General features: G+C 42.6%; 1 long non-coding RNA gene across 1 annotated transcript; it reads right to left on the bottom strand.

Moving 5' to 3' along the window:
- Nucleotides 1-432: 432 nt before the first annotated feature.
- LOC144589554 (uncharacterized) lies at nucleotides 433-7276 on the bottom strand. The gene is made up of 2 exons (XR_013545724.1): nucleotides 4851-7276; nucleotides 433-1134 (listed from the first exon to the last, which is right to left on the bottom strand). It is a non-coding gene; the product is annotated as an uncharacterized LOC144589554 (long non-coding RNA).
- Between the last annotated feature and the right edge of the window lie 3790 nt (nucleotides 7277-11066).

Below are 11066 nucleotides of genomic sequence, written 5' to 3'. Positions count from 1 at the left end.
ATAAGAGGAGGAACTACACACTTGCCTTAATGTGTGGTCTGACCTCTTCACTCCTCACCTTCAGGCTTACATTCTCCTCTTTTACCTATCTGTTTCACTGCCTTCATCTCCTTGCGAGGAAGTAAAAGGAAGGTGCAAGCCATAAGTCAGCACCAAATAACCAAAGATACAGAAACTAAGGTTGTGATTACACTGTACAATTCAGTTTGCTGCACCCTGATTCAGTCTACAGTATTTTCATGCTTCTGTTCAGATTAGCTGATCACACAAGAGACTGCAGATTGTTTTGGTCCAAGTGTCCACCCTGGCCCCTCAAGCCAATGGGACTCAAGGTACACCACAACCCACAGCTCCCCTTCTTTTGATCCCACCATCTGTCAATCCCTGGCTCTCCTTTTATGGTTCTTTGTAAAACTGGTGGGCTGCTTAAAGCATTGCATGGCACTAGTGAAAGGGATCCATTTTCTGAAGTTCTCCATTACATACAAATGCACACACACACACTGTGAAAAAAAAATTAGTTCCTAGAGTTTGTTGGAGTTGTACTTTTTTCATACCATTTTATCTCTTTTTTTGTTCATGCAGAAGTGACCTAGCACTAAACTTGGTAGTTTGTTTTTTAATTAAAATGATTTGGGGTGACAAGGGAGAAAGATCACAGATTTGGGCGTTCCTACTGCCCAAAACATCTTGCTCAGCTTAGTAAATCACCAGAATACCACCCACAGCCATGCCTCCCTTTGTCTTGGAGAATGAAACAACTGATCACATGGGGAAAAGTTTATTTGAATTGTTCCAGCCTGAAAAAAAGCATCAGGAGCAAAAGGGGCTAGACTGATTTGCATTGTGTCATGTGATCAGTAACAAAAATGCAAATTCATTCATCATATGTGTGGTCCCAACCAAAGTTGGCACTAAGAGCCCATTATTTTATGTGGAAGAAGATTCCTTCCAACCCAAAAAGCTGTTGTAGGAAGTTCTCCTTTGTTCCAGGAAGAGTTCTAGTGGGTGTCTTGGAGGAATGAAATCAGTCCAGGATACTCCCAAGACCAATGAAGGCACACAGTTGAAGAGGATGCTATGTGGAGTTCAATGGATCTTCACACAGTATAGCAACACATGCTCCAGCAGCTCCTGAAAAGAAAACAGATTGCTAACATTTTGGTCCTGTCTGAATGACAGCAATATCAACAAAGCATATCTGAAGAAGAAAGTGAGGTCATGCCTGTTTTGTTCCTGTCCCCAGACCTCTATGAATTCAAGATGATGTGGGTTCTGTACTTTTGGAGGAAAGCTTATGCATTAAACACCTTGGATACGCACAAGCTCTGTTCGCACCTTCAGATGGACAGAATGTGTTATACGCTCAGACTCGGTGGCTTTTTCTGCATTTGTTGTTTGGGTTTTGATTTTGTTTTTTAGACTCTAACTTGGTAAATAGGAAAGACAAATAGGAGGGCATACACCGGGGGAGCAGGGAAGTTTTAAGGGGAGGATCAGATTCCTCTCTTTTTAATTCACTGATCAATCAGTCAAGATGGAGAGCACAGGATCTGTTGCACTTGTAACACCTGTGACATGTTTGTTTTCTTGCCAAATGAGGTGCCTGGATACAAATGCTCTAAGTGCAAGTTGGTGGTCCTCTTGGAAGACAAGGTCCAGCAGTTTGGACAGATTTCCTATCACTGGGAATATGAAAACCTTTAGCCTTGATTTCATTGTGTTTCTCAGAAGACCATTGGCATTTGCTTCCCGTATTTACTTCATGTCAGGTTGCATGACTTGGTGTTACAGGTTTGTTTGGTTTTTTGTTTTCACAAAATGTCATTTAAACACATTTCAGTGCATTTTTCCTAACTACACTGATGTACACATTTTACTTAACACAGCCATATATCTGCACATTTTATCTAGCTTACACGTTTCTCTTTAATGACTAAAGCATAATGGCATATGTTCCCCCTTCCCAGTTATAGCCATTTTAGTTATCAGTGTTTTAAAAATGTGTGCATTATATCCTGTCTAGTTTGATGTTTTCTTTCCTCTAGAACATCATGTAAGCCTCACAAATATACAAATTCCTTAAAGCAAAGTGTCTTGCTTCTTGCAAGAAATATCAGGAGGCACAAAAAACAAATGCAACCCAAAGACAGTAGAACTCAACAAAATTCTTCCCCATCCTAGGTTATTACAGTTATTAATTCATAGCCCATTTATGTTCATCCTTCCTAGCACTGCCCACTCCTGTTGGCCTTAATTCCTCTTCTTCCTTTTCCCTTTATAGGTAACCATGCAGATGCATTTGAGTGCCAGTGTTCTTGGGTTAATTTCCCCACTTTGTTGAAGTACAGTCGTGCCCCGCTGGACAGTTACCTCGCTCTATAACAAATCCGCTTAATGTTGAAGTTTTTGCGATCGCAAAACAATGTTTTAAATGGTTTATTTTTGTTGTTTCACGATGATTGGTGCCCTGCTTCGGGAACCGATTTTCGCTTTACGATGATCAGCAAACAGCTGATCGTCGGGTTTCAAAATGGCCGCCGGCTGAAGAAAATGCCCCCTGCTGTTTTTAGGACTGATTTTTCGCTTAACAGGCACCAGAAAATGGCTGCCGTAAGGAGGATCTTCACTGGATGAGCAGGTATTCAGCCCATTGGAATGCATTGAACTGTTTTCAATGTGTTTCAATGGTTTTTTTTATTTTGTTTGATGACGTTTTCGCTCTACAGCGATTTTGCTGGAACGAATTAATGTCGTCAAGCGAGGCACCACTGTACAGCAAATAATCAATGGTGTATCTCATGCCTTCACAAAAGATCTCCATATCTGTAGATTCGCTGTGTGCATGTGACCACATGCTAGCATGCAATCATGTGGGAATGAGGACCTCTGGTAAAAGTCTGAGGTAGTAAAAAAAAAAACCACCATGATTTTTCCCCATCCAAGCATTCCCACAATTTATCTGCAATAAATACTAAGATAAATGTGTGTGTTTTCTTTCAACTGGGTGAACAACAGCAACCGAGAATCCCAAATTAAAGATCGGGTTGCCTTTCTGAGCATCAGAAATACTGCTAAAATTTTAGCAGGCCTCTAACTTCCCTTCTCCCCACACGTACACACACTCACACTTTAAATCATTTGTTGTAGAAATGTGTGCAAAATAATAGCTTGCTGGCTGCTGCATTAGTAATATTCCTTTCTCTCTTTAAGTGTTCCAAGTATCATTTAGGCTTCCTGAGTTTCAAGCCATTTGTTCCTTTAGAGCACTTAGAGCTCAATAAAGCACCTTTATCGTAAGCCAGCATGAAACCGCTCCCTTCTGGGCTGGCGGTTTTTCAAAAACCATACGTATCTTCATGTGAGAGCCACTGAACTACTGTGCACTTCGACATTCCTGCTGGAAAACAAGTGAGTGTTATTACTGCTTGCTGTGGAGGCCTCATTTTGTATCACATTTTCATTTAGGTGATACCTTCTGCTGGCCCAGCAGGAGTTGGAACAAGGGCAGGGCTCATGTGACTGGTGTCCTAGCCACTCTATGCTCCATTTGCTTTAGCACAGACATACTGTACTTGCTGAGAATATTTTGTAAATACCACCAGCAACATCCCTGAGAAAGGCTGCAATGATGGCCAAAGAATTTTTATATGTTGATGTTACTTTTTAATTGCTTTTGTTTAACTGGGTACAAGATTTCACTATCTAATTTCTCAGGAACAGAATAATCCTCTCTGGTGACAGAAGAGGACAAGGGAGGAAGAAACTATAGCAAAATACAAATGAAGGTTACATGGCATTGGGAAATTGAAATGTTGTATTTCACTTTGTGTTAAGCAGCACTTTGGCACCTGTAATTAACTGCAAATCACTAGGTAGAAGTCAATACTCCCACTTGATCAAACTGAGCATGTTTTACATTAATACTGGGGAGTATATTACTTGGCTCTGTAATCTTGCTAGCTCACTCATTGAAATCTCCCACCCCACCCCAACGCCCATGATCCTTACCCTCCTACACATTGAAACCACAAGCACTCTGAAACTTTCAGCCATTTGCAGATATCTCCATATTGCAAGAACTGTATGTGACAATAACTGCTTTGTTTCCAGCCAGTGAGAAGTTCAGAGAAGGCCTTTTAGGTCTGGATCTCCCAGAAAGCACAAAAGTAACCTTAATAGACTTTCATGCTAGGATGCTTTATTGCAGGAGGTTTTGTGGGCGACATATGGCCCTGCAGGAGCCAAATACACCCCTGGAACCCACCCACCCCCACTCTCACAAACATGTCTTAAAACTGCCTTGAAAAAAACTTCTTTTTGCTCAAGAAGTCTATTAAGGTCCTTTTGAGGCATGGGTATAATTTTGGGACACACGGCCCCAGGACGTCTGAGGACTCAAACATTCCTAAAGGTGTGGGTTTTTTTTTTTATTACAATGTTTTCGTCATCTAGAGGAGCAAGGAGACTTTTTCAGCAACACATCCATTTTAGTAGGAAAAACTTTGAGGAGTATGTGTGTTGATGGAGGTTGAGCCCTCCAAGGTTTGGGGATGGCTGTGTGCAGCCTCCCTGGATCTCAGGAATTTGCCCACTTCTGTTTTAGTGCTATTGAGGCCCTGGTTTAAGAAAATGGTCATTTCATGTGACATTTAATATAGCACTGTATTGCCTGCATCAGCCCAGTCCCCATGGCCAAGACTTTTGATAAAGTTCTGCTTACTAAAGATCCTCTACAACTTTAAATAAAAGCTTGCACCTTGTGGTTTCTGCCTCAAAACAGCTCCATCTTCAGTGCTGGCAGTATTAATTTATGATATTTCCCCATACGATACCTTTTGGTGCCTTACCAGAATGGGTGTGGGAAGACGTAGTCACCAGCTTCCTCTTCTTCCTTGTTTGTTTTGAATTAAAGATAGCAGTTTCACGATATAGTCTCTGCTCATGATGCATAGCTTCTGGTAAATACTATGGGTCTGGACGGAGGGAAGCTCCCCTTAAATACATACTCAGGCTACTGGAACCATAAACCCTGAAGTAGCCATCTGTATATGCCTTTGAAGAAATGCCATGGGGATAATAAAGAGAATAGGAATAGGAACTTGTTTCATGGTGTGAGGGTGGGCCAGTCTACTTCAGCAAAAATGAAAACAGAATGGAAAACTACAAGAACTCCTGTAAGTATCATGAAACAGCTCCTTACCATAGCTGCACTTCTTTTTCACATGCACAGAGGCAACGGCTGCCAAATTTATGGTCAAGGGAGCATTTTCCCATTAATCTGTTGGCAGCATCTTTAGCACTTTATTCGCATTCCTCAGCTACAAGCGAATCAGTGATCATCCATTAGGATCAGGTGAGCATGTGCCGTGTGACCCACATCTTGTGATTGCAGGGCAGAGTCGGTGTTTTCCTGAAAACACTACTGCTGTTTCCACATTATGAAACACATGCAGAAAGAGCAGCCTTCAGTGGAGAACATTGAGAAAGCCACCTCTCTTTACAACCATTGACTGTTCATTGTAGAAATATAATTGTTTAAAAAACAAACCATTTTTCATCCATTCACATTAAGCAATAGAATGCCAATAGACTCATTGATGATGGCTAGCTCTTCAGCAAAAATTTACAAGATTTTCGTATCAGGAAGGATTTGTATACTGTATTTATAGGATCTTTATTTATTTTCCCTTTATTTTTTTCTTATGTAGCTCCCTTGTTTCTGCTGCATAATTCCACACATCAAAGACAAGATCAGGCATTTCCTGGAAAGGATGCTTCCCTGAAGCTTCCAACAGCATCTGTTTGCTGAACCGGCCCTGCCATTCTCTAGAGTGACCTTCTCAAGGTGCAGATGCCAGGAGGTCACCAAACAATGGGGCTACACTGAATTTCTATGGGGTATGTTGTCACAGAAAGGGTTGGAATTTACAGGGTGTGAGAAAACCCCCTATCAACAAAAGGAACAAGAAGGACAACGTATTAAGCATTGTGCTGGGGATTAAACCACATTAAGATTGGTCTGTCAGCTATGGTCATTCTTGGACCAGGATAATCTGGCCGCAGAAGTCTTTACTGTTATAATTTCCTGACTTTTATCTTTCTGTATCTGGGACTTCCGGTATCTGGGGCTTCCCTTGTTTATAGTCTTGAGGCTGACACTGGTGCAAATAACTACTGCTTAGGTGTTGATGGGAACAACTAAGACAGAACATATGGTACAGGTTATGCTTATTGTGTGCACAGTGTTGTCAGCACTTTCTCAGCGATTGTCACATTTGTTATGAAACTGGGGAGTGATCAGACAATGAGAAAGGGTCATGTCTGATCACACTGGAAAGTCTGATCACACCTGCCTTTCACTGGAGATCTGGCTCACCCGAACACATTTGTCTTTCAAATGCTATTTGAAAACAAAGTTATTTCAGAGAATAAGCCAATGCTTAGTTGGTTGTTTGGCGGCTGCTCATTTATACCTCTTCCATTGTATTTTTAGCAGACTCCTTAATAGTTCTGAATAGTTGCAATTTTAGAGGTGTACCCTTCATGATTTTTAGATGCAGTAGTACCTTATCCACAGGGTCAGAACCACTGATTCACCTATCCATGATCTGAAAATATTAAAAATATTAAAAGAAAAAAACCTAGAAATATACATTTCTAAAGGTGAAATTACTAGAATTAGCCACTGGAGGGGACCATAAATCATGCTATAATCTGTGTTTTTCAGCATCTGCCAGGGGGCTTGGAACCAATCCCCTGCAGATACGTGGGTCCTACTTTATTTGTAATTTGTGTTTTTTAACTATGTTTTTTAATGACTTCTTAGCCACCTTATGACAAAGGGAAGGATTAAAACCACTATCATCATGATCATCATGAAGGCTATTGAAGAAGAAAATCATAGCACACTTCTTCCTCTGTTGACAAAAAGCTTGCCAAATAATGAGAGAAATACACTGCATCATGGATTGCCTTCTTCAGAACTGCTGCAGGAGCCATGTAAAGGAAGAAGTACACAAGCATCAATATATTTCCCTCTGGACATGCCTCTTTCAAAAACTGCATGGTTCAGACTCATCTGGTACTCCTGGGGTTGTACCTGGAACAATGGGCCTGGGATGGCAAGGTAGGCCAGGCAGCATGGTGGCCTCCACATGGATGGAAATGAGGACTTCCTAAAGTGTCCTCAGTATCCCTCCTGCCCGCTTATTGATCAGCAGTGTTGAGGGAACCAGACCCAGGGCAAGCAGACAAGAATGATGCAGGCATCACTCTGACCCGCCAACTCAGTATTTACTTTTTCCTCCAGCCCTCCCTCTGTCACATTATGTGGGTTTGTTCATGTGCAAAGTTTGTACCTGTACTTAGGTTCATAAATAGAATTTCCTGTCCAGTTTATTTTTTTTTTGTCAGAACTCTTGTGTGGATGGCAATTCTGAGCATTGGGGTGGATCCAGGGGCATGGATACCAGGTTGAGACATGGGTGTAGGTGAGCTGTAGGCAAACCTAGACACAACTACTCAGTTAGGACTGAACTACAGTGGTGCCTCGCTTAATGGGCGCACCGTATAACGACGAAATCGCATAGCGATCCGTTTTTTTGGATCGCTACTGCGATCGCTTATCGATGGCCCCTATGGCCGAAAATCGCTTTGCGAAGATTGGTAAGCGTTTCGCTTACCGATCTTCGCAAAACGAAGCCGCGGATCAGCTGTTCGGCAGTTTCAAAATGGCCGCCGGAAGCCCCAAAATGGCCATGCGCAGCGTTTTCGCGCCCTGCCCTCGCTTACCGAGGGTGCAAAAATGGCTGCCGGACCGGGATGCATCGCTGAACGGTGAGTTTTTGCCCATTTGGAACGCATTAAACGATGTTTAATGCGTTCCAATGGGCTTTCCCGTCCCGCTCAGCGATGTTTCGCCATAGCGAAGGTTAATCCGGAACGGATTAACCTCGCTATGCGAGGCACCACTGTATATCAGATACAGGGCTTGTCATAACAAACTGATGGGATGCCTCAAAATGGGTTGACTGAGCAACTAGACTTGCAAAGGAAGCCCACCTTTACCTCCGAGTGACCAATCACAAAATAAGGCAAGATAACTTGCAAAATGCAGAGGTGAGCAAATCTGGTACTAAGACAAATAGACCTCTTTTGCACTTATGGGAGCTCTGTTTCTAAATATAGAACTGAGCACTTTGTGTAAGTTTGGCTTTTAGTTTCAAGATTTCTGGGACTATCTTGAAGAAGCCTTTGTAACCTTCCCAAAACAAAGCTTGGAAAAGTAACAGCTGGTCAGGAGATTCTGAGAATGGCAAAAGTCACCTAAAAGTAATGAAAGTCACTTTTCAAGCTGAATCTCAACATCCCATAGAAGCCCTTAAACATGAACAAAGCAAGAAGCAGATATGGAAGCATGCTATATCCACACAGTCTTGAAAGATTCTTTTGCACAATACATCGTGGATTTCCTTGGGCCAGCTCACTAGTCTTTTCTTCTTCAGGGTCACAATTTCTCCTTTTCACTCTTGCCCTATGATGGCTCAGGAACCTAGGCAGAGTGGTTGTCTGGCTCTGCCCAAGAGATATTGCTGGCCGTGTGCACCAGACAAGTTAGTTATAGTTTAAAAGGTAAAGGTAAAGGTTCCCCTTGACAATTTTTGTCCAGTCGTGTTCGACTCTAGGGGGCGGTGCTCATCCCCGTTTCCAAGCCATAGAGCTAGCGTTTTGTCCGAAGACAATCTTCCGTGGTCACATGGCCAGTGCGACTTAGACACGGAACGCTGTTACCTTCCCGCCGAGGTGGTCCCTATTAATCTACTCGCATTTGCATGCTTTCGAACCGCTAGGTTGGCGGGAGCTGGGACAAGCGACGGGAGCTCACTCCATCGCGTGGATTCGATCTTACGACTGCTTGGTCTTCTGACCCTGCAGCACAGGCTTCTGCGGTTTAGCCCACAGCGCCACCGCGTCCCTTTTAGTTATAGTTTAGAGCCCCCAAAACAAACAAACACCACACAACTTTCACCCAAAAACCCCCAAGGCCAGAATCTTATTGCCGATTTCTGATTGCTGTGGCAAATTGCTGCTCAATAGAAAGATGCCTAATTATGATCCTGCATGTGTGCCCAATCTGCATAACCAATTGTGTGCTCAGGACTCCAGCTAGTACCTTGCTATTCAAGCAGCAACTTGCTGCTATGATGTAACACAATTTGCCTTACACAAACATGAATCAGCAATAGGATTCTGGCCTAAATGTCTGTTTCTGAAAGAATAACACATGCTTTTAAAATGTTTGTAGTGCCTCTTAAATCTGACTGAGCCTCACTATCTCAGTTTGCATAGAGATAACGTTCTGCAGCACCTCACCCAGATACTCTAATCTAGTACAGTTTTTCTATAATTTTTCCAAAATATTCCATCCATTCATCCAAATCATTTGTTTTCTGCTTTTCCACATACTCCAAACGGTGAACACCCCTCCCTCGGCAAAATAATTGCACATCTTTAGACAAAGAAACAAAAAACATCCTTATTAGGAGACTTAGGCAATCAACATTCACTGTTCTTGCTTGTCTGCTGTTCTTACCATAAATGCTGTTAAGCGAATACAATGAATGCTGTTAAATTCAAACTCATTCGTGACTTTAAGGTCAAGTACACAAAGTTCTAAGTTCAAATTTATTCCCTCAACATGATGCTGGGCTAGTGCTCATTTCACCAGCTGTCCAATGCTGCTTTACACTTGACTCACTATGTGGTTTTAAGTAAATACAAATATGAACCTGAAACATACTGTTTTATGTAGCTGTGTCATAATGTCTACTCCTATAAATGTATGTGGTTATTGCTTAGACTCCCATGACTTCACTCACATGGGCACAGGTGTAATTTTATGGAAGGAGTGTTCGAACAAACCCCTCATGCATTTACATTTTTGTAAGAGGGGGATTGTGGGTTTCATTACCCAGCCCTGGACCAGATGGAATGCTGGCCATGCCCCTTCCTAACCACACATTGGGAGACTGTCATCAACCTACATGTGTGTGGATGGATTTGTACAAGGCTGCTCCATATGCAAGAACATTCTGACTGGATGAGGAGTCCTCACATGCAACAGTGTTACATTACTTCCCATGTCTAAGCCTGCTTCACAAATATACCAAATATGTAAATATGTGACCACTGAGGTGTGTGCACAGTATATCACAGAAGTACGTATACCCCCTGACATTTCATAAATATTTTAGTACTGTATATCTTTTCATGTGACAACACTGAAGAAATGACACTTGGCTACAATGTAAAGCAGTGAGTAGACAGGTTGTATAACAGTGTAAATGTGCTGTACCCTCAAAATAATGCAACACACAGCCATTAATATCTAAGCCGCTGGTAAAAGTGAGTAAACCCCTAAGTGACAATGTCCACATTGGGACCAAGTAGCTGTTTTCCCTCCCTGGTGTCATGAGACCCGTTAAGTGTCACAAGGTTCAGGTGTGAAGGGGGAGCAGGTGTAACCGCTCTCACTCTCTCAAACTGGTCACTGGAAGTTCCACATGGCACCTCATGGTAATGAACTGTCTGAGGATCTGAAAAAATGAATTGTTGCTCTACATAAAGATGGCCTAGGCTATAAGAAGAACCCGGAAACTGAGCTGCAGCATGGTGGCTGAGACTATACAACGGTTTAACAGGACAGGTTCCACTCAGAACATGCCTCGCCATTGTTGACCCAAGAATTTGAGTGCCCGTGCTCAGCGTCATATCCAGAGATTGGCTTTGGGAAATAGACGTATGAGTGCTGCCAGCATTGCTGCAGAGGTTGAAGGGGTGGAGTGGGTCAGCCTGTCAGCGCTCAGACCATACGCTGCACACTGCATTACATTGATCTCCAGGGCTGTTGTCCCAGAAGGAAACCTCTTAAAGATGATGCACAAGAAAGCCCACATATGGTTTGCTGCAGACAAGCAGACTAAGGACATGGATTTCTGGAACCATGTTCTGTGGTCCAGTGAGACCAAGATAAACTTACTTGGTTCAGATGGTGTCAAGCATGT

This window comes from Pogona vitticeps, chromosome 5 (assembly GCF_051106095.1).
Source record: "Pogona vitticeps strain Pit_001003342236 chromosome 5, PviZW2.1, whole genome shotgun sequence".
NCBI lineage: Eukaryota > Metazoa > Chordata > Lepidosauria > Squamata > Agamidae > Pogona > Pogona vitticeps.
This window is presented reverse-complemented; position numbering and strand designations above follow the sequence as displayed.